General features: G+C 49.7%; 1 pseudogene; it reads left to right on the forward strand.

The window, feature by feature from the left end:
- Positions 1-16,921: 16,921 nt before the first annotated feature.
- On the forward strand, positions 16,922-18,692 carry LOC119292005 (annotated as a pseudogene).
- Positions 18,693-25,314: the final 6,622 nt, after the last annotated feature.

Below are 25,314 nucleotides of genomic sequence, written 5' to 3' on the forward strand. Positions count from 1 at the left end.
TCGTAGCATGCCAGCCTTATGCCAGACTATGTGACTTCAGTGTCAAACCGTATCAGTCCAGTTCCTCTCATTTCCTTCCCTGTACTACCACATGTTTTCCGCAAGGAATATGGTTTAGTAAGTTGCAAACCGCTTTTCTGGTACACACCAAAAAGGAGAGGCCGTGATGATGGTTCCATGGCCCTGGATTAAAGCCAGTCATCCGGTCAGGGGGCATGGGTGTTTCCGGTTGGGACCGAGAGGGGGGCACCCCTTAGAGCGCGCGTATATAAATTTGATCCCATGCTATTCGAGATTGTGATCTCCCCGTCTCAAAAGTTTTTCTTGGACGATGTCTAGGGTGATTCCTAGCATCGAGAGGTAGGATGGGTGTGTACTGGTTAGCTGTGTTTTCTTCCGAAATACCGTAAACGGAACTAGTCCTTCGTGACTACGGAAATCCGTTGGCTATGGGAAAAATTTTGTACAAACTCTGCAGAGTCATATATTCCTCCAAATCATCGATTCCATGTCCAAATTCGTATTATCTTGTCCTAACAATATCAGTTTGATGACAGAGACTCCGGTGAACCCATGAGTGCTAATTCCGGTTAAATGATTATTCCTGTGGATGGACTAACCCGTTTATTCTCATGAATTAAATGTTTATTATGAGTATTATTTACTTGTGAATAAAAGCCCTTTCTGCGATCTCGCTCAGACGTCCGACTGTGGCATTGTTGTATTCTACTTTCTTTTCAAAGCCCTTTCTGTGATGTCGCCCCGACGTCCGACTGTGGCATTTCTTTTCAAGCCCTTTCTGTGATGTCGCCCCGACGTCCGACTGTGGCATTTCTTTTCAAGCCCTTTCTGTGATGTCGCCCCGATGTCCGACTGTGGCATTTCTTTTAAAGCCCTTTCTGTGATGTCGCCCCGACGTCCGACTGTGGCATTTCTTTTAAAGCCCTTTATGTGGTGTCGCTAAGACGCCCGACTGTGGCATCATTTCCCTATATTTATTTGTACACCTTTCGAGGCGTCGCTTCAGACACCCGATTGGTAGTTATTTATGTTCTGTTGGGATTTCAGGCGGACTACCGCCGTTTCCCTTTTTCTTACCTTGTTATGCTAATTTTTTGAATGTACATTGGTGAATTATTCATGACGCATCCATGCATGCATTTGTTATATCTTACGTCCGAACTGTCTTGCGAGTACTTTCAAAGTACTCACTGGCTTGTTGATTTGGCCAGATGCTGACGAAGGCGATCTCATGGATGAAGAGTTCGATAGCGAGTTCGACACCTAGAGGAGTCCCAATCAGTCTCGTGCGACCCTGGATTTGGTCACTGTTTTATATCCGCTTCCGCTACCAAATAAAGTCATCGAGCCTCACCTCGACGCTCGATGAGATGATAGACTTAGAGTCTTGTATTTCTCTCCCCGCTGTGTTTCTCCACCACCGCCCTATCCTTGAGTCAGTAGTATGCCTCCACACCACTGTGTCATGTCCGCCATTACGTATAATTATTGGCGTGCTTGTAATAATTTGGTTGAGCAACCGTAGTTCGACCCTGTAATATATTTCATGCTACTGGCTTATTGTATCAAGAATTTGTCTACCAGTGAGGAGGATTTCTCTCATACTGGACTCAAAAGATTGGTTTCTCAATAAATATTTTTATTGAAAAACCGGTCGTGACAGCGGCCCCAACCCCAGCCCCCGCCAAACGGCGATACTGGTACCACGCGTACATAATTACGCCTTAGAGATACCATGGGCATAAGGGGAGGGGCACAACAACGGCACGCCCAGAATGCGGCTCAACCGCACTAAGGGGCTCCCTTTTTCGCTGATTTCCTTTTTACACACTTTCAGGAACCAACTATTCGGAAGGCCTGTCCGGCAATACACTCACCGAACCCACGATGCAACATCCAGGGAGGGAGCAAGCCACATCAAAAGTCCAGGTGGTCTCTATAACGAGTTTAATACCTGTTTTACTTACAATCCCGCAGCTTGCCCCTGGAGGGGAATATGTCAAATACTCCCATCTCTCGCTTACCGCACTTCTTGTATCGTCCTGCTTTCGCAGCAGCCCTTTTTTAATAAACAATATATAGCTCTTACCTATTATTGTACTTATCTATTTTTATATACAAATATGTTCAGTCATGACATTCTGCAACCGTACACTTTGGTGCGGACAATACACCAGGGGCTTACAACACCCCATAACATGGTGAGAGAAGACCGAACACTCTCACGAGTGCGGCACCCCAAACTTATAGCACTATATGCATTGGCTCTGAATCATGTCTTTGGTCAATAGTTGGGTTTGCCCGGCTCCCATGTTTTGGTACCTTACGTTCCGCAGTGTTGGCTAAGGTAGCGTTGGGAGAACTACTACGATTGTGCCCCAGTTGAGATGGGTTAACACCTCAGTAGAGAAAGCTAAAACTGACTGTCATGATAGTGCGAGAGACCGGTCGCTGTTCGCGAGGTTTCTTCGAGTCCTTAAAGACTTATGCCGCTTCGAGCGAGGAACCGGACTTATCCGACCTAGGCGTGGATAGCGCCCCGAACTCGGTCTTCCGAATACTAGGGGCTTCGCCAAAATTTAAAATTATAGAATTCTATGGCTAAGTGAGAGTGATAAAGCATTATAAGTCCGATGGCCTGGTTCGTTGTGCTGAACGCCTCCCTAGATGGACCCAAGAATGGGAACAAGAGCGCTCAGGTTTATCCCAAACACCCCAGCACTCGTGGCATGGGGGTCGAAGCCGACGACTTGCATCTCTCAGATTTGATAAACGGCCGCACAGAAGGTAATATTTTAAATTAACAAGCGTTGCTTAACGCATATGAACAAAGCTTCAGCGTACAGGATAACCAATGCGAGTCTACTCAAAAATTACATCTTTGGAGCACTCATCCGCTATACGGCGGGCACCCTTCAGAACGCCATTATAATACATCTCGGGCGTACGATACTCCTTGCCCGGCGGTGGCGCGTCCGTCAACAGCTTCTCCGCATCTAGCTTGCCCCAGTGCACCTTAGCACGGGCAAGGGCCCGACGGGCACCTTCAATACAAACGGAGCGCTTGACGACCTCAATCCACAGACACGCGTCCACCATCCGCCGCACCAGACCGAAGTAGCTCCCAGGCATGACTTCTCCAGGCCACAGCCGAGCTATGAGGCCCTTCATGGCCTGTTCGGCCACCTTGTGGAGCTCGACCAGCTGCTTCAGCCGGTCGCTCAGGGGCACCGGATGTTCGGCCTCAGCATACTGAGACCAGAACACTTTTTCCGTCGAGCTCCCCTCTTCGGCTCGGTAGTATGCGGCGGCATCAGACACACTACGGGGCAGATCGGCGAACGCTCCTGGAGAGCTCCGGATTTGGGTAAGTAGCAGATAATTAACTTTTATATTTTTGCTTTGCATAAAGAATGCCTTACCCGCCGCTATCTTCTTCATCGCCTCGATCTCCTAAAGGGCCTTCTGGGCTTCGGCCTTAGCGGTCTTGGCACTCTCAAGAGCCAAGGCAAGCTCGGACTCTCGAGTCTTTGAGTCACGCTCCAAACTCTCGTGTTTTTCCACGAGAGCCTGGAGCTCTAGCCGCACCTCCGCCACCCGCGCCTCCTGCTTCTCTCGCTCGGTGCGCTCCAAGGCCGCAATCTTTTCGGCCTTGGAGACCGCCTCTTTCAGGGTCGCCACCTCGTCGTGACTCCTGCAACATTAACGTTGGTCCTGTTATTATTTTGCAACCAAGTATTCATATATACATTTACAGGAGGTACTATGTACCCTCTTTATCCTCGAGCTGCTTCTTGGCACAGCCGAGCTCGCTCTCGGACCGCCCGAGGCTTTCCTTCAATACATTGACCTCCGCAGTCAGTGCGGCAGAGGTCAGCAGCGCAGCCTGCATTCCCATATTGACATATTTCTATTAGACTCCTGCATATATCTTTTTAGATCCTCAGCTCAGCTTTTCTTTCCGAACACCGAACTGAGCATCAGGGGCTACTGTCTATGCGGTAATATTTTATATATATATATATGTTTTAGAACACATACCTCAAAGCTCGTTAGCAGGCTTGTATAGGCTTCCGTCAGCCCGCTCTTGGCAGACTGAACCTTCTGAATCACCGCACTCATAACAGTGCGGTGTTCCTCATTGATGGAGGCTCCGTTAAGCGCCTCCAGCAAATTGTTCGGCGCCTTCGGATGGACGGAAGTCGCCGGCGTCGTAGGCTTGTCCTTCTTATGAAGGCGCCGCCTGTCGGACTCTGGAACCGCTGATGGTTCCGGAGCAGTGTCCGGCCCGGGGCCGGACTTAGATCCCTCCGGGGCTTTACCCCCCTTGGGCCCCGGAGTCCGGAAGGTCGCCTTGTGGCGCCTCCAGGACCACCTCCTCCTGGTTTTGTCCCCTACGGAACTCCACCTCAGCGTCGTCTGTAGGGAGAGGGGAAGAGGCCGTCGGAAGTGAAGCGCTATTCACGTCCGACGAATTCAGAGAGCCACTCGACGAATCGCCAAGCTGAGCTCTGGGCGGACTGCATGATTAGATTCGGCGTTAGAAGCTATCGAATAATAAAGGAGTGCAATAAGTCATTCGGGTAGCCGGACACTTACGATTTTGCCAGGGGCTTGACCCTGGATGGCCATTCCCCCCCGTCGTCTTTGGTGTCGGGGGCGTAGTCCGGCAGAAGGGTCTTCCCCTTCTTGGACCCTCCGGCTTCCCCAGTTGGGGCGGCCTTTCTTTTCTTTCCTCCCCCCATTGGAGGGGGAGAGGCATCTTCTTCTTCCTCCTCCTCCTCGTCTTCGGAGGCGGAGGGTGCGTTGGGGTCGTCGGGCAAATCCGACGACACCGGGCGCCGGGAACTCTTTCGGGTCCCCGTGGCCTTCTCCTTGGCCTTCTTCTCCGGCACCACGTGAGGTGCCGGAACCAGTAGCTTCGCTAAGTGTGCGTCTACTGGGCCTTCGGGCAAAGGGGCCGGACAGTCAAACTGTCCGGATGTCCTCTTCCAGTCCTGTCAAAGGAACGGGAGTTTAGATCCCACATAAAGTCACACTATGAAATTCGGGTATCCCGTAAGGGACTAAATGTAAGCTTACTTCGGAGGCTTGACGTTTGGCGCAGAATCCGCGATCCTCGGTGACGGGAGGGGAGACCTCGGAACTCTTGAAAAGCACCTTCCAAGCATCCTCGTGCTTCGTTTTGAAGAGCCGAGATAGAGTCTGGTGCTGGGCCGGGTCGAACTCCCACAAATTGAAGTCCCGTCATTGACACGGGAGGATCCGCCGGAAGAGCATGACCTGGACCACGTTGACAAGCTTGACCTTCTTGGTCACCAGGTCTCGGACGCAGGTTTGGAGTCCGGTCACCTCTTCCGGATTGCCCCACGACAGGCCCGTCTCTTTCCAAGATGTGAGCCGGGTGGGGATGCCGGATCGAAATTTGGGGGCCGCTGCCCACTTAGGGTCACGCGGTCCGGTGATATAAAACCACCCCGATTGCCACCCTTTGATGGTTTCCATGAAGGCACCCTCGAGCCAGGTGACGTTGGCTATCTTGCCCACCATGGCACCTCCGCATTCTGCTTGTCGGCCTTTCACAACCTTCGGCTTGACGCTGAAGATCTTCAGCCATAGGCCAAAGTGGGGCTGGATGCGGAAGAAGGCCTCACACACGACGATGAACGCCAAGATATTGAGGATGAAGTTCGGGGCCAGATCGTGGAAGTCCAGGCCGTAGAATAACATGAGCCCCCGGACGAACGGGTGAAGAGGAAAACCCAGTCCGTGGAGGAAATGGGGAAGAAAAACAACCCTCTCATGGGGCCTGGGGGTGGGGATGAGTTGCCCCACATCTGGAAGCCGGTACGCAATGTCGTTAGACAAGTATCCGGCCTTCCTCAGTTTTTTGATTTGCCCCTCCGTGACGGAGGAGGCCATCCATCTACCTCCCGCTCCGGACATGGTTGGAGAAGGTTGAGGTGGGAAGTGCGGGCTTGGGCGCTGGAGCTCGAGCGCGCAGGGACGAATACGCAGAGGAGGAAGAAGGCATGAATGGAAAGGGCGGATTCTTATCCCCTTATATGGGCGGCCAAAACTACGAGCCCCCCACCGGCCTAATAGAACTCGCTTATCTCCCAAACGTCGCGTTTAATGGCGCGGTTGGGTTACCCACGCCCGTATTGATGAGAATCCCGGAATAAGGGGACACGATCTCTGCTTTGACAAGACGTGCCAAGGAAATCGCCTCGCTAAACGCGCTGAGGTGGAACAATAAAATGAATAAAAACCTGGCCGTGGCATGATGTCACGCCGCGGAATATGTCAGCAGATCCGATTAACGCAAATATTATTCTCTCTACGGTGGAACGTGGAACTTATTTTGCAGAGCCGGACACTACCCTGGTGTTCAACATCTTCTACGAAATATTTGGAGGAGGAACCCGCCTTGCAATGCCGAAGACAACTTGCGCGCCGGACTCGTCGTCATTGAAGCCTGGTTCAGGGGCTACTGAGGGAGTCCTGGATTAGGGGGTGTCCGGATGGCCGGACTAAGACCTTTGGCCGGACTCCTGGACTATGAAGATACAAGATTGAAGACTCCGTCCCGTGTCCGGATGGGACTTTCCTTGGCGTGGAAGGCAAGCTTGGCGATACGATATGAAGATCTCCTCCCATTGTAACCGACTCTGTGTAACCCTAGCCCTCTCCGGTGTCTATATAAACCGGAGAGTTTTAGTCCGTAGGACGAACAACAATCATACCATAGGCTAGCTTCTAGGGTTTAGCCACTCCGATCTCGTGGTAGATCTACTCTTGTACTACCCATATCATCAATATTAATCAAGCAGGAGTAGGGTTTTACCTCCATCGAGAGGGCCCGAACCTGGGTAAAAACATCGTGTCCCTTGTCTCCTGTTACCATCCGCCTAGACGCACAGTTCGGGACCCCCTACCCGAGATCCGCCGGTTTTGACACCGACACCTACCACTGGAGGTCCAGCTACCCTCTTTGAGGGTGGCTATCCAAGATGAATTCACCCACGATGAACAGGTACAACTACGGTTTCAGGAGCTCGACGCCCTTGAAGAGGGGCGACTTAATGCCCTACAGAACCTGGAGCTTTACCGCCAGAATATGGTGAGAGCTTACGACAAGCTCGTCAAGCAACGCGTCTTTTGAAAAGGCGAGTTGGTTCTCGTGCTCAGGCGACCCATCATCGTGACGCACAAGACGAAGGGCAAGTTCGAGCCAAAGTGGGAAGGGCCATACGTCATCGAGCAAGTCTATGACGGGGGAGCATGCCAACTCGTCGATTCCCAGGGAGTCCGACCAATGCCCCCAATCAACGGAAGGTTCCTCAAAAAATATTTTTCTTAAAATTTTGCCTCTTTTGTTGCCTTTCGAATTTTCATTGGGGAAACTTTTTCTGTGGGCTTTCGGATCCATGATGCATTCTCCTTAGCATTTCGTGGATATATCTAGTTTTCCCCAATTTTTACGGACTAAGTCCAACAAAAAATGGCTTTCCCCTATCGCACTACGCTGTTGATTGAAGTTTCGGCTACCCTAGGACTTGTTGGAGGGTGGCACAATGTGCCGATTTGCAGGTGGAGCGGCTCCTACACCCACAATGCACGACACGTACCAGGTGTATGCTTCCAGAGGCAGCGGAGATGATTACTTGGGCACTTCTGAGTATTGAGACCCCGCGCTCTTCATGTTTCCCGGCATGCCTCGTGTTCACAAAGGCTCGCACTCCAGGGAAGACTATAGGAAAAGATCATGGAGGGCTGCCTGACCCAACACAAGTTGGTTTGGTGTGTAGTCACATGGCAACCCTGGGGTGTGCCACCAAAAGCCCCAGATAAAGTGCTAGAGGGTTTTTCCTAGTCCACAAAGGTGAACAGTTCCCTTCCAAGTTCCCAAGGTGGTTCCCAAAGAATCCTGGAAGAAGAGTCCCCAAGAAGTTCGAGCCGAATGTCCAAACAAGTCCGTGAAGTCCGCGGCCAATCAATCATCCGCGTGAGCAATAAGATGAAATTCCGAAGTCCATGAAGCAAATTCAAGAAAGAAAATCCCAACATTCCAAGAAGCAGTCAAGCGTTCCCAAGCAGTAAGGAACCCACTGGAAGGAAGGCGGGAGGTAGCTGTTCACCACCCCTCAAGATGCATGAAGGAAAATTGCCAAGCTGTTGTCCCAAAACCATTTACCCTGAACTTATCACACCCAAGTCTCTGGGCTCATGGGGCGTGTGCAGGGGGCATGTTGAGCTGTGGGGCCCTCAGTATGATGATGGGCTAGAGTGTGAATTTTCGTTGCCTCTCGGAAGCATCCCGAAACACGGCGTCTTCATACACGTACACCAAAGCTATTTAAGTTGTTGAGTTGCAATCGTCAAGGTCTTCGACGGTTCACAATGACAAGTCCTTCGGTAGCCTTCTCGGATTTCATGCCTATAGCTCGTGTATAACGGGAAAGCCAACATTTTAAAACCCGCAAACTTTTTTCCCCTTTCTTTTTCGCCATTTTTCTTTGGTGTTCCTAGTTGTGCTCCTTCAACATCTTTTGCAGCCATGGAGAGACACTCCTTGTCATCGTCGACGACAGTCCAGCGACAAACCACTACATCGACCTACATCATGGGTGTTTCGGGGCAGCAATACCCATGCGTCCATAACAATGCTGACGACACGTCGGCAACCAATGGTCTACACCGACGCACGCGATGGGCGCCATAAGGCAACACCTGCGCTCATGGCCCCGTCTCTAACAACAATGAAGCATGGGGGCAACGTCAAGCCCTCAATCAATCGTAAGGCTGATGGCGTCCCGGCATACCACCAGAATTGTCACACCGTGAGTGGTGTGGCGATTCACTCAATGAAGGGGAGGTATCGACGGTCTACCGATGCCTCGCCTACATCAACACGTGGAAATCATGGGAGCAGTGCCACGTGCCAGTGCGGCCAACGTGAATCTGTGAAACCCTTCAATCAAGTCGGCTGGCACCGTAGAAGCTAGACGGTCGCGACGATATTGGTAAATTTTGGTTTTTGTTTTTAAGACAATGCATGATGTTTCGTCATTGGAATGAAGACAAGATAGGGTTGTTTCGTTGTCTGGCATCATGCCTGCTATATGATCCAGCGAACTCCCTAGAGAACACAAGTGTGGATGGACATACCTACACTAAGATACATTGTTACTAATGAAACATCTTCAGAATGGCGCGCACGATCGTCCAACTCCGAACCGGGTCTTTAGGCTGCATGTGAATAATGCGCCAAGAAAAGTAAAAAAATATTCGTCGAGTCGAGCTCGATTTGCCTCGCACTCAAGCTCAGCAGGACGAGGAGGCATTTGTTTGATGAGTTTTTGTCCACTGTTGCATAAAACAATATATTTTTTAATGAGATTTTTATGCAGGCTATAAATAGAAAGGCAAAATTCATTTAGCATGGCACAATCATGAATGGCAAGCTGCCCATGTTCTTTCACATGCACGTGCATGAAATGTTGGTGCAAGAAATTCGTGTGCATGCGTACGTCCTGGCCACATGCACATTGGCAAGATGTAGTAGTCTAGCTTTGTACGTGTACGTATTCAGGTGTCTTGACCGGCCGGCAAGCTCGTGTGCGTACATATCCGAATATCCGTTTTGTATTTATACATCATATGTGTATGTATTTGACCGGTCGGCAAGGGAACAAATACATATCCGAATACCCGGTGCAAGTTACATGCACGGGAGAAGCCGGATGTGTGTGCTCGTATAATTGGCAAGTTATCAAGATTAGAGAAACCAAAGACTCAACCGACCCCGTTGATTTTTGTTGGAAGGCATGCTGGAAGAAAAGGTATGCATCGATTTGTTTCCTTTTCTTTACGCAGACTTGGACATCAAGAAGAAGAATAGAAGAAATCAGCGGCGGGCTGCGTACAACGTCCAGCCCTCCCGTCCTATAAATACAGGAGCTACCATGTCCTGGCAGGCAGGCAGAGGCACCCAGCCACCACGGTCGCCGCCAACACCACAAGAACCAGAAAACAAAGAACGACAGGCAGAAAACCCACGAGAGAAATCTCACGCCACTCACGCACGCACCCAGCAAACTCATCACGCACCCATCCATCAAGCAAGTCCACGCAACGCCACATCCATCAAGAGGCAAAACGCACGCAGCCGACGTGCGTTGACAGGAGATCGGCGACTCGGCGTACCCTCATCTGCGCAAAGAACCTCGGTGGCAATGAACGCAATGGTCATGTTTCCGGAAGGTGAGACTAATGTTTAATTTTTTTGTCTCCTCCTTGCATCCAGCATGCATGCACTACACGGAGGGTACATGCTCGTTGCCGAAGACAACGCTCATTCAATTCCGCCGACGGCACCGGAGAGGACTTCATCGAACAAGGAGATTACACCAACACCGCTGGAGTTTGTCCACACCGAGCCCTTCATCTTGCACGTCGTGATCGGGTGCGGACGGAGCTCGCCAAAGACGGAGCCTGACCACGCCCTTCTACAAAGTCACCTTCCTTGGTCTTGTGAGGCAGCGCCCTTGTCTTGGCGGACCACTGAATACGGCGTCTGACCAAGACAAGGTGCATTCTTCATGGCTTATAGGCCTCGGCGTGCAGGCGGTGTGCTCCCTATCTTAGCAGACTACCGAATACGGCGTCTAACTGAGACGAGGCATCAACCACGCTCCTCCATGAAGCCATCCTTCTTCAACACCACAATGTTTCACCCTTGTCTTGGTGGACCACCGATTGCGGCGTCCAGCCGAGACGAGGCACACCCTTCGTTGCACAGGTCTCATTGTCATACAGGCGGCGTGCTCCTTGTCTTAGCAGACCACCGAATATAGCGTCTAGCTGGGACAGGGCATCAATCACCCCTCCATGTCATCCTTCTTCGGCCCCGCGATGTTTGCCTTTGTCTTGGTGGACCACCGAATACGGCGTCCAGCCAAGACGAGGTGCACCCTTTGTTGCATACAGGTCTCATCATCGTACGGGCGGCGTGATCCTTGTCTTAGCAGACCACCGAGTACGGCGTCTAGCTGAGACGAGGCATCAACCGTGCCTCTACATGATGCCACTTTTCTTCGGCCCCGCGACATGATCTTTGTTTTGGCAGACCATCGAATACGGCGTCTAGCCAAGACGAGGCATCCACCACGCCCCTCTAAGGCGTTACCTCTCACGGCCTTGTGAGGCGGAGTCTTTGTCTCCGCAGATTGTCGTAACCTCGACGTCTAGTCGAGACGAGACGCCAACCACACCGGCCATGCCGATGCGAGTGCGCGTTGGTTTTACACTGACGACAGTCTCCACAAAAGAATACTCCCGCGAGGCAACCCCTTGCGTACCCCAACGAAGCTGCTACATCATCAAGAAGTCCGAGCCAAGCAGGATCCATGCAACCCCAACACCGATTACATCAACACTGTCAACACCGACGAGGCGCGACGGCGAGGGCGGACGTGGCTAGCACAAAGTCATGTTTTGAGCGGCATGTGTACCGACGAGGACACGGGCTTTGCCGCTGCCCGCACCTACACACACCATCATCATATGCATGGAGAACGTGAAGCAAAGACGACGAAGACGACCACACAGCTTAATCGGAGGTATCTCGCGGAGCAACCCGCAGGAGTAATTAACCGGGAGCCTTCCGAGGCCCCGGGAACCAGGAGACCGCAATTGCCATAGTCAGGCAGGCCGCGCTAGTAGGCCACAGAGCGCATATCGGGAATTATATTTTTTATCCTTGAGATTAATAAAATAGTGTTCCCATCTTTTTGTTTTCTTTGTGTACTACGGTACACTGGCACGCCCGCATTTTTCTTCTCCCGTCGCATGAGAGAAATCTACACTCCTTCTCTTCCCTTCTAACGGAGTGCATAAGATTTTTCTCGTGTCAAACACTCGTGTTGGGCCTCCAAGCGCAGAGTTTTGTAGGACAATATCAATTTTCCCTCAAGTGGATGACCTAAGGTTTATCAATCCATGGGAGGCGTAGGATGAAGATGGTCTCTCTCAAACAACCATGCAACCAAATAACAAAAAGTCTCTTGTGTCCCCAACAAACCAAATACAATGGTAATTTGTATAGGTTTACTAGTTCAGCGAAGATATGGTGATACAAGTGCAGTAATGATAGTAGATATTGATTTTTGTAATAGAGACAATAAAAAATAGCAAGATAACAAGTAACAAAAGTGAGCATAAACGGTATTGCAATGCTTGAATATAAGGCCTAGAGTTCATACTTTCACTAGTGCAATCTCTCAATAATGCTAATATAATTGGATCATATTACCATCCGTCAACGTGGGATGAAGAATCACTCTAAAGTTCTTATCTAGCGGAGAGCATAAGACGAAATTGTTTGTAGGGTATGAAACCACCTCAAAGTCATCCTTTCCGATTGATCTATAGAGCTATCCCTATATGTGTCACAAACAGCCCAAGAGTGTTGGGTTCTACGATAGGGTGCATCGACTGCATATTAAAATTTTCCTACGCGCAGAACAACCAGGAACATATGCTACGGGAGATGGATCACAGATCGTTACCACTAGACGCGTAGTGCCGTGCATCGGAAGTAGAGTTGATGCAACGTGATCCCGGAGTCGCCTCGCGTTCCCGGAGTCCTCCTCCTTGCCGGTCTCCCACGTAGCCGATCGGATCCCGCTAACAGGTTCACTGGAGCGGCGCAAGTGCACCGCCTCTAATGGTATCCGCGCGTGCGGGAGGAACGTCGTGCGGCGGACTGCTAGGCCCTATCACACAACCGGCGGCGAGTGGAGGTGGCTATTCACAACACATGCAAACCCTAGTGACAGCACCGAAGCGATCAACCGCATGAGTGTGCCGCACCTCCACTTTATATAGGCGTCCGTCACGGGCTCAACACTTGGGCCTCGCATGGACCCTAAAGCCCACAAGTCTACTCGGCCATAATCCGAATACAACTCAGATCACATCCGACCAGTGTCCTCGGATCTGACCTCGTAGGTTCCTTCCCTTAAGTGCGCGACCCCTTAGGTTCAAGTCGGATTGGTCGCAGTTCGGATCACCTCCAACTACACGGTTGGTACCGGCCTCTAGCAAGGCATGCCAAACAACAAGCACTATGAAGCTGGTTAGGTGAACCTGTACAACATGTCACACTTCTGTTCCCTTTGCCACATGATATATGTTGTCCGACTCAAGGCGAGATTGTCATCCTTGTGCTAGCCCGACCTCTTTCTCGTTCCAGTGATGCCGACCACTATCCGGATTATCTCATAATCCTTGTCGCATGGCCATGCTTATCCTGTTCGGATCACACGAGGAGCCCAGAGTATATCTCTCCTAATCGGAGGGGCAAATCCCATCTTGCTCGACCATGTCTTGCAGCATGGGTCTGGACAAGCCTGAAACCTACCTTTGTAACTAACTAGTTATGGAGTAGCGTTTGGTCGGTCCAAAGCAGGTCTGTCACCATCCCGAGTACATGCGCCAGCTCAGGTCTTATGACATAGAATATATGTTGGACTAGAGACTCACAGATGACATATCGCTGCGTCTCATAGTTGGGTCTGTCTGACTCGGACCTTATCTCGACTCGTATCCGACTATATCGAATCCGACCAGATCCTTCCGGGTCCATATTATCCAGTTAGCATCCAATGCTTCATGGTTAGTGAGACCAAGCCATCGTCCGTGTCATATGCTAGTCTAGTTGGCTGCACGTCCACACAAACCTTTCGACTAGGGACCTTTTAGGACAGTCATCATACAATGCATAGTCCCAGAAACAAGTCACGTACTTGCTGATACACATCATTGATAATGTCCAAGGACTATCTTTATTCATAAACACAAGGAAATATCATCATACATGATTGCCTCTAGGGCATATCTCCAACAGTCTCCCACTTGCACTAGAGCCAATCAAATAGATATTGAATGCCCATAGCTCTAACGTGCCCCTCATGCTTGGGTTGTGGAAGTGGCTTAGTGAATGGATCTGCAACATTTGCATCCGTGTGAATTTTGCATACGTCTACATAACCATTCTTTACGATCTTTCATATCAGGTGATATTTCCGATCTATGTGTCTGACCTTGTGGTGATTTCTTGGCTCCTTGGCTTGTGCGATGGCACAAGAATTATCACAATAAAGGTCCAACGGTTTTACCGAGGCTGGGAAAATACCAAGATCATCCAGAAAATGCCGGATCCAAACACCTTCCTTTGCAGCTTCACAAGCCGCAATGTATTCGGCTTCTGTGGTAGAATCGGCCATCGTATCTTGCTTGGAACCCATCCAGCTCACTGCTCCTCCGTTCATGACATACATGAATCTGGACTGTCAACAATCATCTCTGTCGGTTTGGAAACTAGCGTCGGCGTAACCCCTTACGACGAGCTCTTCCTCACCTCCATAAACTAGGAACATCTCTTTAGTCCTTTTCAGGTACTTCAAAATAGTCTTTACCACTGCACAGTGACTCTCATCTGGGTTCGCCTGGTATCTTCTTGTTAGTCTTATTGCAAAAGCAACATCAGGCCTTGTACATATCATGGCATACATTATGGATCCGATTGCCGAGGCATACAGAATCCTACTCATCCTGCTTTGCTCATCAGATGTCGAAGGACTCTGAGTCTCGCTTAGCCTTATACCATGTGAGAGTGGCAAGAACCCTTTCTACGCCTGACTCATGTTGAACCGCTTCAACACTTTATCTATGTATGTGCTCTGGCTTAAGCCGAGCAGCCTCCTCGATCTATCTCTATAGATCTTAATGCCTAAAATATACACTGCCTCACCAAGGTCCTTCATTGAAAACTTGCCATTCAATGACTCCTTGACAGAGTTCAGCATCGAAACATCGTTATCGATCAACAATATGTCATCCACATACAAGATCAAAAACACTATCGAGCTCCCACTTAACTTCTTGTATAAACAAGCGTCCTCTTCGTTTTTGATGAAACCGAGACTAGTGACGACCTCATCAAAATGAATGTTCTAGCTCCGAGATGCTTGCATCAACCCATAAATGGATCTCTTGAGCTTGCATACCTTACTAGCGCTAGTCGGATCGACAAACCCCTCGGGCTGTATCATATACACGTCCTCGGTTAAATTTCCGTGAAGGAAAGCCGTCTTGACATCCATCTGCCATATCTCGGAATCGAAATATGCAGCTATAGCTAGTATGATCCTCACCGACTTCAGCATTGCTACCGGCGAGTAAGTCTCGTCATAGTTAATTTCTTGAACTTGTTCATAACCCTTAGTGACAAGCCGAGCTTTGTGGATCTGAACATTTCCATCCACATCGGTTTTCTTCTTAAAGACCCATTTGCAACCAATGGCTGTTATGTCAGGCGGCGGATCAACCAAGTCCCAGACTTGATTCTTATCCATGGACTTTAACTCAGGAAAAATAGCAACATGAATCACAAAGCAAGATCAACGGCACACAAATTCGTCTGACCCATAATAAAATTTCAGACCCATAATAAAATTTCAGGGACTTACATATAGCTAAACTGATTAGGTATGTAGGTTCTTCTCCGCTTTGACTCGGGTCAAAACGAATGTTGCCTATATTGACTCTTGTAAGTCGCATAGGCCTATTTAAAAGACGACTCGTCGCTTAATCGTTCCCACTTGTAAACACTTCTGATATAATGAAATCCATCGTCAAGCATCGACAATTTTTTCCACAATTGCTTTTCACGTAAAAATTTGGACCTTTTATTTCTTAATTGATACCGTTTCTGACATGGAAAATAACTAATTTGCTAGTATTTGTTTTCTTCATGTTACTGTCATCTTCGGCTCACCATCCTCCTTTCCTTCCCACTAGAAGTTACTACATGCTAAAAGGTTGTTTTCTTGAGCGAAAAGCTAGAATGTTCTTGGTTCAAATGCACTTGAAATCTCTAAGACATCATATATTTTACAAATATGAGTAAATTATGGGTGCTCAAAAAAAAATTAAGGTTCAGCTGACTTCACAAATAACACTTCCCACTTAGATCGTCACTGCCCCCTCTCCCCTACCATCTCAGTCTGAAGCCTAAGGGCCCGTACGGAAGTGCTCCGCCTCCGCGCTTCTCCGGAAGCGGGCGAGGAGCTGGCTGAACAGTTTTCCTCCGTGGAGCCAGCTTCAGAAGCCCCGGTGGAGCGTAGTGCAAATCGGTGGAGCGCCAGAAGTCGAGCTTCTCGTTTTTCAGAAGTAGGAGTTCCTTCATATTACATCCCGCTGCCATCCCGAAGTGATGAACGAACCGTTTTCCTATCTGTTCAAAGCCCAGCCTGGTGGGCCCGAACACAGCGGCTGGCGCAGCTCCACGACGCTGCTGCCGAACGCTCCTGTCTCCCCAGGGAAGCTGGCTCGCGCTGCTCCATCGAGAAGCTGGCCCCGTTGGGAAACTGGAGAGCTTCCGAACGGGCCCTAAGTCTTCCAGTCTCGCATCCATCGTAGTCTCTGAGTCAGTTCATGTCCCACCTTGTCTCCGTCATCGTAGTCTCTGCGTCAATTCATGCCCCATCGATGGCGAAACTATCAACGTAAGAATTTCAGTTGCGTGGACAATGCCGTACCTTCTACAAAAAACACAGGCCATACATTTCCACTTACAAAGAGAACATATATGTGATCCACACAATTCTCACTCACAGATATTGGATATGATATGTAGGAGCACATAATTCCATTTTATATCGAAACCACAAAGTAGAATTTTAAAGAGATATCCTACTCATGACCCCAATCACCATACTGCAAGCTGATGGGAGACACCTCACCAACCTATGAAACACATTTACTCATCTTTACATGCATGCAAGAGTGCGTCCATATAAGCGCCCATATGTTGCACCGGCGACCTCCCATCTTCTTCCAAGCCAGCCATGGATTCCCTCCTTTGGTCCGCGGAGCTCCTCTCCCTCCTTTGCTTCTTCGTCTTCTACTACCGCCACCTCCAGTCCAAGAAAATAAGCAAGGCGGAGCCGACCGAATGGCCAATCCTGGGCCATCTTTTCGGCATGGTGGCTAACCTGTCCCACTTCCATGACTGGGCCACCGGCATCCTCGCCGCCACGCGCTACAACTTCGAAGCGCGCGCGGGCATCACCGGCGTCCGCTTCTTCGTCACCTGCGACCCCGCCAACGTGCGCCACATCTTCACCTCCAACTTCACCAACTACCCCAAGGGCGAGGACTTTGCCGAGATCTTCGACGTCTTTGGCGACGGCATCTTCAACGCCGACGGCGACTCCTGGCGCCGCCAGCGCGCCAAGTCCTCGCCCACACCGCCGACGCCGGGACAAGGACCCCCTGCGACCTGCACGACGTGTTCCTGCGCCTCACTTTCGACATGACCTGCAACCTCGTCTTCGGCGTCGACCCCGGGTGCCTGCAGATCGGCCTCCCCGTGGTGCCCTTCGCGCGCGCCATGGACGACGTGCTCGAGACGCTCTTCCTCCGCCACATCATCTCCCCGGCGTGCTGGAAGCTCATGTACCGGTATGAGGTCGGCACCGAGAGGAAGATGGCCGCGGCTCGTCGGACCATCGACCGGTTCGCCGCGGACACCATCGCCAAACGCAGGGCCGACCACAAGCTCCGACCAAACGAGGGCGTCAGCGACTCGTCCGACATGCTCTCGTCCTTCATCTGCAACGGTGACGCGAGCGAGTACAGCGACGAGTTCCTGCGCGACACCACGGTGAACCTCCTGCTCGCCGGCCGGGACACTACCGGCGCAGCGCTGTCCTGGTTCTTCTACCTGCTCTCCAAGAACCCGCGCGTCGAGCAGAAGATCCTGAACGAGCTGGCGCCCATCGCTTCCCGGAAGAAGAAGCTGGCCACCGACGACGGCATGGTGGTGTTTGACGTGAGCGAGCTGAGCGGCATGGTGTACCTGCACGCGGCGCTGTGCGAGTGCCTGAGGCTGTACCCGTCCGTGCCCTTCGAGCACAAGGCGGCGGTGGCCGACGACGTGCTCCCGAGCGGGCACGAGATGAAGGCCGGCGACAAGATACTCATCTTCTCCTACTGCATGGCGAGGATGGAGGGCGTGTGGGGCAAGGACGCATGGAGTTCAGGCCGGAGAGGTGGGTCACCGCCGACGGGAAGCTGAGGTACGAGCCGTCCTACAAGTTCATCTCCTTCAACGCCGGGCCAAGGACCTGCCTCGGCAAGGAGATGGCGTTCGTGCAGATGAAGACCGCCGCCGTCGCCGTGCTGTGGAACTTCGCAGTCGAGGCCGTGCCGGGACACGTCGTGGAGCCGAAGCTGTCCATCCTTCTTCACATGAAGAACGGGCTCGCCGTCACGGTCAAGCGGAGGAACATCACCGGCGTGCATGGCCCTTGCTAGTACGTACGTGCGTGCCTACTGCCTACACGTCTCGGCCGCAAGCTATACGGGTCGTACGTAGCTACACGTAGCGGCCACGTAAGTACATATAGTACGTATTTTATGTGTGCAAGAGTGGCATGTGTGCTTACTAGTACTAGTAATAGTGTAATGCTGTTCCATACTACAAGAATAAAAATATAAGAAAAATATAGACGTGTGTAGGTGTGCGTTGTGACATGTGTGATGAGTGTAAGCTGTATGTGTGATCTATACAGGTTGGCCTGATGCTTGTCCCCGCTGCACACTATATTTTCGCACACGCTATATACATTTCTGGAAGTTATCATATGCATCCTCTCACTTTCCTATTCGTTATGCATATCACACTTTTGTATGCTACATCCTTTTGCAACTAGCCGTGGCTAGAACGGGGAGAGGCAGACTTTGGAAGCAGCATTAATTCGGCAAACGGCCGGAGTCAGATATTCAGATAGATATCCATGTCCCACATGCGTTTGTTGAATAATGTGCCACGCACAGGGAGTTGTATCATTCTATCCATATATGGTGTAGTAATATAGATCAGCACGCATGTAGTACTATTTTATTTTATTTTTTTGCATCGACACGCATGTAGTACTAGCTAGGGGGCAGGAGCTAGAAAGAAGGAACCGTGTACGTATGAATAATTCTACTTCCCCACATTGTTTGGCAATTTGTGTCCTTCCATTAGATTATCTTCCCCCCTCCAACCAATGAATAATTTTGCTGGTCATGTTTGCACAACTGCACCCCAATCAGCGGGAGTACTGCCCTGCTATCTGCTCCCTTTGTTGCCGACGTACGAATACTACTGTAGACTTGTCAGTTCTGACTAATCTATATGCTCCCGAATATTCGTACGTACTCCATGCAAAAAAAAAAAAGAATATTCGTACGTACAAGCATGCTCCACGTCAATGCTACCTAACGCACACTAGTAGCACTTCCCATCCTTCTATATTTCAATCCATATACTACCCCATTTCCTTTATATAAGGTGTATTTGTATTTTAAAAATCAAATGAGTACATGTTTGACAAAGTTTTTTTTAATATCAATATTCACAATATGAAATTTATATCATTTGATCCATCATGAAAAGTAGTTTCATATTTTATATAATATTAGTTATTGCAAATGTTTTTATTTTATTTTATAATCTTGGTCAAATATTTAAATGGTTGACTTGCACGGAAACCAATACACCTTGTATTCTGAAACGGAAGGAGTATGTTATAGCATCTACAGTTGGGTGTCTCGAACCAGTCTCAAATGCTCGGATGAGCAGACTGATCATTCATCTGTCAAAAAACCCGACCCATCCCGACGCCTCAAACACTCCGACACCCCTCATATACACCCCAAATGTAGGGCGGATATGGGGCAGCCGGGGCGTGTCCGGGAGCGTCCGTCACATCAGCCCGACCCACCACCGACCCCGCTTCGTCGCGACAAAAACCCCTAGCTCACTTCACTCTACTCTCTCGCTCCGTCCTATCTTTTCCCCTCTTCAATTTGTACCGAATCCGACGACCCCGACAAGATGTCGAGCTCCGGCAGTCGCTCCGAGTTCAACGTCGACGAGGAGCTGGCACTCCGCATTGTGCAGCAGCGGTCCAAGGTAACACGAGGGCAGCTTCGGATCTGACCCGTCACCGCTCCCGTGCCGGCACAATGCGGATGCCGGAGGTGGCCCCTCCTGGCCCACGCGTAGCTCCGCGAGGGCTGCGCGGTCCCCATCGTCCCTCTCCCCCGCCGGCCGCTGCCCAGCGCAGGCGGCGGTGGGTGCATGCTAGTGCCCGCTCCGCCGGCACGCATGCACACACCAGAATCGAAGGCGTGTGCCGCCCGCCTCGTGAGGCAGCGAGAAAGGGAGAGGGACGAGGCGGAGCAATACGCGTGCCGCCGCGGCGGGTTGCGAGCGGATCCAGACGAGGACAAGTGGCTCCTCGCTTGGGTCTACTGTTGATCGCTGACGAGGCGCAGACGGATGCTCACCGGCTAGGGAGTAAGAGCGCGATGGCGCCTTCGGCTTGCATTAAGCAGTTGGAGCGCGAGGCAGCGGAGGTAGCGGCGGAGGCGGCACTGGTGACCAAGCTCGTGTGGCAGCAGGACAAGGTCGTCCTGCGGATGAAGGGGATCATCATCCTCTCCGACTCAGACGATCCACCACCTATAACGGACGCATACAGCTGCGCCGATGACCGGAAGGAAAAATATGGGGTGAGAAAGTGGCAAATCTTTGCTCTCTCCGTCGTAAATTTCTAGTTATTTAGTACTCTTGTTAGAACCTGTTCGTCATGTATGTGGATTATGTGAAATTTCACTAGCTTTTGGAGATCCGTTGGTGATCTTTTGGTCATCGAAATGTGCATATCTATGTCCGTTTCATAGTTAGTGTGATGATCTATATACTTTTAATTTACGTTGCATACTTAGTATGAATATAGGGTATCGGATATAAGATATACAGATGTGGAGGACACAAATTGAGTAGTGCCCACGGACGTGCCCGCGGGGCGTTTGAGGGGCCGGATTTGATGACCGCCTCTATAGATGCTCTTACTCCCTCCGATAAAAAAAGTGTCTTTACTTTAGTTTAGCTTTAGTTCAAATCATCTATAACACTATGCTCCCTAGTTTTAAAGAGCCTACATTCAAATGAGGTCTCCAATTGGAATTAGGTTATCCAATTTTGACCTGGTCAATAGTTTCCCAAAGCTCTCTCATTCAATTCTTTTATACTATCCTATATAACACTAAGCTCCCTAGCTAGTTTTAAAGAGCTCACGTTCAATTGAGGTCTCCAATTACAATTTGGCGACCTGATTTTGACCGGATCAACAATTTCTCAAAGCTCTCTCATTCAATTCTTTTATACTATACACTACGCTTTCTATTTTTTTAAGGTGTCACAATTAATTGAGGTATTCAATATGCTTCCTAGTTTTTAAGGCCTTACAATCAATTGAGGTCTTCAATTTGAAATTGGGCCACCCAATTTTGACCGGGTCAACAATTTCACAAGGAGCTCTCTCATTTATTCTTTAATACACTATGCACCCTAATTTTGGAGTTCTCCCATCTGATTGATGTATACAATTTTAATGCCTTGATTTTGACTAGTAATACACTATGCTTTCTAATTTTTAAGCTCTTATAATTAATTGAGGTCTTCAATTTAGGATTGTGTCACTCTATTTTGACTGGGTCAACAATTTCTGAAAGAGCTCTACCATTCAATTACTTTAATTCACAATGTTCCCTAATTTTAAAACTCTTTCGTTCAATTTAGGTATTAAATTTTGGATTTGGTTTACGACTTTGACCAGGCCAATGATTTTTCAAACCAATCAGTAGCAACTGGCCTATAAAAACTATCAATTCCGTGCACCCTCCAATCACGTAGAAAAAATATATCATCCGCCCTATTAGTTTTTTGGAAAGTCAAATTTCTATAAATTTGACCAAATTCGGAGCAAAAGTTATCAACATCCAAAATACTAAATAAAAAAGTATGAAAATTCATTTCATAATGAACCTAATCATAACGATTTGATATTATGAATTTTGATATGTTTCTCTATAAATTTGATCGAACTTAAAAGGTTTGACTTTTTAAAAAATAATACACTTTATATTTTGAAACAAAGTGAGTATTTTTTTTAAGAAACCCAACAACACCAACCGCGCAGCAAAGCGCGCCCAGCCCTTCTAGTGTAAACTAAAGCCGCGACATTTTTCTGGATCACAGGAGTGCTGTATACTAGTATACTAGCACATGCTAATCTCACGGCAAGTTATTAAATATCTATTTTGTGTTCCATAATCGATAGAATTGTTGTAGCCACGGATTCGCTAGCTTGGTCCATTGCGATCGGTTTGATCTAAAACATGGGAGTTTCTCTACCGTGCAACATGCAAAATCTCAGCATCAATAGATTTTGAGATGTTCAACCTTTTACATTGATACTTTTGTTTTTCTGTTTGTGGAGAGATTTCACAGATAGCGTAAATTTTGAGTGCGTTTGTATTCCTCTATATAATATTTAGAAATCAAAAAGTAACCCATCCTCCGGTCCCATTTGACCGTCGGCTAAAATGGGCGCTTTCAGCTTTTCACCACCTTGGGCAGTTTTCCCCACTCTAGGGCATGTCGATCACTTGTCTCGATCAGTTGAGCGCTAGCAGCGGGTGATGCAGCAACATCATGACGGTGGAACTTTTGGCGGCACGCATGCAGCAACTGCACACGCACGTCGCACGCACAGCTGACAGAGGAAGCGCGGTGGAGTGGCGGCCTGGACGTCTATCTCGTGCGAGCGACTCTACAGTGCGGAGCTGTTTGAGCCACGCTACCGCCACCTTCGTCGATGCGATGTCCCAAGCAAAGGCGCGCGTGGTTTCTCAAGCCTAGTGTTCCAAAGGTTGTAACAAAACCGGCTGATGTTGCTAGCTTGCTTGCTGGAGACCGAGACACTTGCCGCGGTCCGTGTAGGTCTATGTATCCTAGTGCTCGACCTTCGGATGCAAATGTAGTTGGAGCATACACGGATTCGTGTTGGCAATCCATACTAGAGTACGATGCACCCAGATTGGTTGCTAGGCTGGCTCTTGGATACGGTCACTGTTAAAATAAATTCGAGGCATACCGTTGATCATCCGAGGAGTAAGCAATCACACGAGCACGACACCGAGATTTGTTAACGAGGTTCACCGATATGGCTACATCCCCGGGGCTTGACTACGGGCGCTCCTCCCCGTGACACCGTTACAATACCGCATCCGGTCGCCCTGAACGCCGGCACATACCGCCGGCTTCCCCTGCGTTCCGGTGCTATTATGTTGGCATAGGTTACATCGTGTGTCTATCCCCGCTATATAAGAGAGGCCTAGGATACAAATGTCCTACTTGGACACGACTCCGTATCCTATCTAAACACAGTACAACTACAAGTCCAACTGTAACCTACCTTCGTACACTATATTCGACACAACTCCAACAAACTCCACCTTGGCGAATATTCTTCACCATCCTGGATTTGTCCATGCGTCAAACTTCCATGTATATTGGACTTGAGCTTATTCCATGAGTATCGCTGCTACTCTAAAGACTCCATTTGACTCCACCTGTAACTTGTAGTCCCTTCTTTTCTTGACCACGGTCAACACTCGAGAAAAATTAAGTTCCTTGTTACTCTAGTTTGTTCTTCCAACTTCCAGAGTATCCGTCCAACGCAATCACACATTGATCACTGACCGGCGTGAAAATGAACAACTCACATATTGGATATCACACATAAAAGTTACCTGAACTCAACATCACCGCTCCTTTCTTGACTGCCTGTCTGAAACTTGAAGGAATTTCACCATTGCTTGTAATCATCTCGAGTTAAATTCGCAGTTGTCTCACCACATGTATGACCACCAGAGCCCTGGCCCGTTTCCATGCCCAGTGCGTACGCACGCCTCGCCGCTATTACTGCGTCGAGCCTCCGCTGTCCCGGTCGAGTCTCAAGGGTCGCAAAACCACACCACTCAACCCCCACTGCAGAGTACCACCGATCATCACCGACCGATGACGAGTTTCATGCTTCCATCAGACCACTGAGCTCCAGTCCGAACTGCATGTCACTCGCTTTTCACGCTGAATAGGCTTCGACACTCTGAGCTCTTACGCCGTAGCCCCTCAATCAGCACCGAGTGAAGTCTTCCAGACTTCAGCTCCACCTTCAACATGACTCCATGGTAGATGATCAGTCCACCCACGCGCCCCGTCAACTTCAAGCTCCGTGTATACACCACCTTGAATCAACCCCGCGCCATAGTCTTGTTGAAGCCGCACAAGCCTCATGCCTGCGCCACGTGTTTCCACGCCCCAGAAGTCGGTCACCATCAGCATCACGCTCCTACGTCGTCGTCACCGATCCCACCACCGTCTTCTGTACCAACCGACTTACGTCGATCCCGTCAGACTGTCCAGTCTGACCCAGCCGAACTCGTTCGACTGTATGACACGCTCGAGGCTCCCAAATCGTCTTCCGCGAATTTCCATCCATCACATGATAATTTCATCTCAGCTGGCATGACTTCCCGCAACGCCTTCAAGCATCCCTGTTGTTCCAATAAATCTTTCACCCGTGTCTGCCATAACCCAAGGTTTTCAATTCCGTGAACTTCTCCACCTCAAACTAGGTACCCGTTGACGCCATAACTCTTCGTATGACTGACACTGTGAAAATTAACCGAGCTTCCACTGCAATGCCTCAAGTACACGAGCAAAACCTGATGAGGTACACCCCATGTACTAATAGCAAAATCCAACCAAACTTGGTCTTTTCACGTAGCTCCTATGCACAACTCCTGACGCTAGCTATTGCTTTTGCCAAGCCCCTGTTTCGCTGATGGATTTTCTCCTTCCGCCGATTGATTTGCCTGCCTATCTCCGTGTCACGTGGAGACTCGGTCTCCGTTTTGGTCCAAACAAATCTCTGTAGTCTCTGCCGCCGTGCCACCAGCGAACAAGCCAGCTATCTCAACCATCAGGGTAGCCCAGCGCGTACCAGTCAGCAGCCATGGGCTAGCAAGCGGCCGTCCGTCCAGCCGCGTCCAACTGAGCCTTTGGGCGTATCGCCTCGCCTCGCCGCAGCCTCCCGGCTGCCATGTGCACGCGCGCCTGTACACTCGCCCGATCGATCCAGATCGATCGCCGCACGTCCCTTGTTGCTGCTTTCTGATCTCGTCGAGAACTCTGCTAGCTTCCCATTGCTTCTTTTCCGCCGCTGTCCGATTATGCCGATATCCACGCACGTCGTTCACGACGAACGAAATTAACCCACGGTTCGGCCACCTCTTGATCAACACAACGACCTCCGAATAAGC

The sequence above is a fragment of the Triticum dicoccoides genome, chromosome 4B, assembly GCF_002162155.2.
Source record: "Triticum dicoccoides isolate Atlit2015 ecotype Zavitan chromosome 4B, WEW_v2.0, whole genome shotgun sequence".
Taxonomy (NCBI): Eukaryota; Viridiplantae; Streptophyta; class Magnoliopsida; order Poales; family Poaceae; genus Triticum; species Triticum dicoccoides.